General features: G+C 41.5%; 1 pseudogene; it reads left to right on the top strand.

Annotated features, from left to right (window-relative positions):
- The first annotated feature begins 1,161 nt into the window (after positions 1 to 1,161).
- Positions 1,162 to 1,630, top strand: LOC102844919 (annotated as a pseudogene).
- The last annotated feature ends 2,638 nt before the right edge of the window (positions 1,631 to 4,268 follow it).

Below are 4,268 nucleotides of genomic sequence, written 5' to 3'. Positions count from 1 at the left end.
GTCCTTGGAGAAGGACATCATGCTTAGGAGGGTGGAGGGACAGCACAGGAGGGGAAGGCCCTCTAGGAGGTGGATTTATTTGGTGACTGGGGTAATCGGGATGGGTGTGTTGGAGACAGTGAGATTGGCACAGGAAAGAGCAGAGTTTAGGGGTGTTGTACATAGGGTTGCTATGAGTCTCAAGTGATTCTATGGCACATAACAACAACAACAACAACAACTACCTTTTAAAATATTCAGAAAAGTATTGATCAAAGGTAAGAGAGTGTAGTGTAAATTATGCATAATTTATGGGAAAGATGCAATATTTCGGAGTGTATATGTACATGTATGTGAACTTATTGTCCTATAAAGTAAAAAATTAAGATCCAGTATGGTGTGCTACCTTGACATCTGAAACTGAAGTGATAAAAAGGAATTCAAATGGCTTACCCTTAATTCTCCCCCCTCATGTTTTCCCCACATATAAAGTGGTCTAGTGATAGACGTTGCAGTGTCAAACCAAATGCAGACAATTTGAATTCACCAGTTGACCCAAGGGAGAAAATACACAATTTACGCCAGTGGGATTTAGGGCCGCTGAAAATTCATTGGAGGGTGACCTATAAGTCAGCCCTAACTCGATGACATGTAACAACATCACTCAATCAGTCCTCCTTGGCAAACAAATCAAGTATAGCTCCTGCTTATTCTTGAATGTTGGATTTCAATTTCCTATCATGCCACACCAAAATCAGATTGACCGCTGCAACTGAATCTATCTTCATTCACAATGACCCTTCACTGGTTTCCAAAGATGCAAATCTTTATGGGAGGAGATTAACCAACATGTTCCCCATGAAACAGCTGTTGGATAAAAACCATTAATCTTTCTTTTAGCAATGAAATATATAGCACACTTCACTACCAGGCCTCATTACGACAATTTTTCAAGCAAGCCAATCATATCCTCCTTTGAGACCTAGGAGGTAGCCTCTTGGTACTCAAAGCCTATTCACCATAGTCTTTCCCAAGAAAGGTGATCTAACAGAATGTGTAAACAATTGAACAATATCATTAATAGCACACGTAAACAAAATACTGCTGAAGATCATTCAAAAATGGCTTGAATAGTATTTACATAGGGAACTTCAAGAAGTGAAAGCCGCCCCTGTTACAGACATGGTGACTGCCGCTTCTGCCGCTGAACCCGGTGTCACCAGATGAATTGCTCACGAAAGGTGATGCCGAGAACACCAAAGAGGAGCTGGATGAGGACGACGAAGACGAGCTAGATGAGACTCTGTCGGAAAGACTATGGGGGCTGACGGAGATGTTCCTAGAGAGAGTCCGTTCTGCAGTCGGAGCCACTTTTGATCTTTCCCGCTTTGTGGCTCACAAGATGAAAAGATTTTCCAGGGCAGCCTTGTGGATTGGGACCACTTCCTTTATGATCCTTGTTCTTCCTGTTTTCATTGAGACAGAGAAATTGCAGATGAAACAGCAGCAGCAAATGCAACAGAGGCAGATACTTCTCGGGCCCAATACTAGGCTGTCAGGAGGAATGCCAGGGGCCCTACCATAACTTTCTGGAAAATCTAGATGGTTACTGCTGAATCTGAGCTGTCTTGGACGAAGTTTGAAATGCTGATTCCCGCCCCACCCCCAACCTTGCCACATTGATTTATATAAACCTGATGGGGACAATTTCTTCCTTGTGACTCCCATTATCCAAATGTGCCTTTACTTTGCCCTGACTTCTGTCTTCACTCTCAACATCAGCGTGTGGTAAAGCAAACAGTTATTCGCCGTCCTCCCCCCGCACCCTCCCCCCCAATAAATTGCTCTTAGTTATTCTGCAAGACACCCTCCTCACTCTCCTATTGTGGGACAAGAACCAGCAGTGGCGCTGAACCCAAGAGATAATGATTAGGTTTGTTTTGTTTTTTTTTTTTTTTTTTTAGAGCTAAGACTGACAAACTTTATTTGTAAATGGCCAGATAATAAATAATTTAGGTTTTGAAACTCATAGAGGCACAATAAAAAACATAAATGAATGAGAATAGCTATGCCCCCAAAAAACAGTATTTATGGGTTGTGGAACCAAAATTTCACATAAATTTTATGTGTCACAAATCACTATTCTTTAAAAAACAGTTTTCAGCCATTTAAAAAGGCAAAAATTCTTATACAAAAATGGGCAGTGGGTCAGAATTTACCTCTGAATCATAGCTTGCTGATAACTCTGGTGGCCTAGTGGAAGGAGTTGTGCTGCATAGTTAAATGCACAATAGTTTAAAATAGTTTAAATCCATTAACTGGTCCTCAAAAAAGATGGGAAATTTCCTTTTGTGTAATTTATGACCTCTGAAAACCCTGGAGGGTCAGCTGTGTGTTGGTTTCAACTTGATGGCATATAACAACAGTCTATATAAGTTTAGGTAGTGCAGTTTTTGGGAGAAAGTTGTGCTCTTAGCCCAAAGGCTATGCTGGCCTGGTGGGTTCTTAAAGAATAGGAGCTGTGGGGCGGTACATGCACACAGTATGACAAAGCGCACTATGGCTGTGAGGCAGCCGCGTGTATCCCTGGGTGTTGCAGGGAGGAGAGTCCATGCTGCTCCTCCACAGGTGAATTCTGGCTGTTCGACCTCTGTGTACGTGTAGAAAACAAGTCAGTGCTCATTTTTTTAAAATTTAAATATTAAAAACTATTACAGCTGGGGGTAAAAAAGAAGAAGTGAAAGCAGAATTTTGAAGAGGTCATGACACAAGGGATATCATTGCTGATGTCATTGCTGGCTGAAAGTAAAGCATACCAGAAGAATGTCTATATATCTTTTATTGACTATGCAAAGGCATTTGATAGTGTAGATCATAACAAGTTATGGCTAACATTGAGAAGTATGGAAATCCCTGAGCATTTAATTATGCTCCTGCAAAGCTTATACCTAGGCCAAGAGGCTGCTTGTGAACAGACAAGGGAACACTTGTTGTTGTTGTTATGTGCCATTGAGTCGCTTGCTATTCATAGCAACCCTATTTACAATAGCCCTAAACCCTGCTCTATCCTGTGTCAATTGCACTGCCTCTGACACACCAATCCTGATTACCACAGTCACTGAATCAATTCATCTCAGAGAGGGCCTTCCCCTCCTGCACTGTCCCTCCAACCTCCCAAGCATGATGTCCCTCTCCAAGGACCAGTCCCTCCTTACAACATACAACATGTCCAAAGTATGTCAGATGAAGTCTCAGAATCCTTGCCTCCAAGGAGCAACCTGGTTTAACCCTCTCCAGGATGACCCTGTCTGTTTTCTTAGCAGTCCATGGTACACTCAATACTCTTCTCCAGAATCACAGCTCAAAGGCATTAATTCTCCTTCTAGCCTCCCTAGTCATTGTCCAACTCTCTGATGCATAACATGGTTTAAAATTAAGAAGGTTGTATGTCAGAGTTGTTTTCTCTCTCCATACTTATTTAATCTATATGCTGAGGACATTATTTGAGAAGCTGGACTCTGTGAAGAGGAATGTGGCATCAAGTTTGGAGGAAGACTCATCAATAACCTGTGCTATACAGATGATATAACCTTGCTTTCCGAAAATAAAGAGGACTTAAAGAACTCATTGCAAAAGTCAACAAAGACAGCCCTGAATATGGATTGCATCTCAATGTAAAAAAAAAAATCTTGCCATTGGAGAAAAGATTGAAACTGTCAGCAACTTCGTCTTACTTGGATCCACAATCCATCCTTTGGTATCAGTAGTCAAGAAATCAGGAGACTGGAGTTCCAATATTGCACTGACAAAGTCTGTATTCAGGGACTTCCCCAAATTATTGAGAAACAATGTCATTTTTAGAATCAAGGTGCATCTGATTCATGCCATGGTCTTTCTGATCACTTGCTATGCATTTGAGAGCTGGGCAATGAATAAAGATAGTTGGGGGAAAATGTATGCCTTTAAGTTGTGGTGTTGGAGAAGATTACTGAACATCCAGTAGACTGTCAAAAGGACACCAAATATGTCTTGGAGAAAGTGCAGTGAGACTCATCCTTGGAGGCAAAGATGATAAAACTTCTCCTCACATACTTCAGGTAAGTTGCTAGGACAGGCTATTTCTTGGAGAGGGATACCCTCAATCAGGTGGATTGACACAGATTCAGTGACTGGCACAATGGACTCTAGTGTGTCAGGAAATGTTAAGATGGCATAGGATAGGACAGGATTCAAATGTACCGTTCATAAGGTCACTGTGGGTTTTACTCAATTCAATGGTATCTAACAAC

This window comes from Elephantulus edwardii, unplaced genomic scaffold (genome assembly GCF_000299155.1).
Source record: "Elephantulus edwardii isolate Elephantulus edwardi_28Jun2011 unplaced genomic scaffold, EleEdw1.0 scaffold00119, whole genome shotgun sequence".
In the NCBI taxonomy this organism is placed as follows: Eukaryota; Metazoa; Chordata; class Mammalia; order Macroscelidea; family Macroscelididae; genus Elephantulus; species Elephantulus edwardii.
The sequence above is the reverse complement of the archived record's forward strand: the minus strand, read 5'-3'. Positions and strand labels throughout refer to the sequence as shown.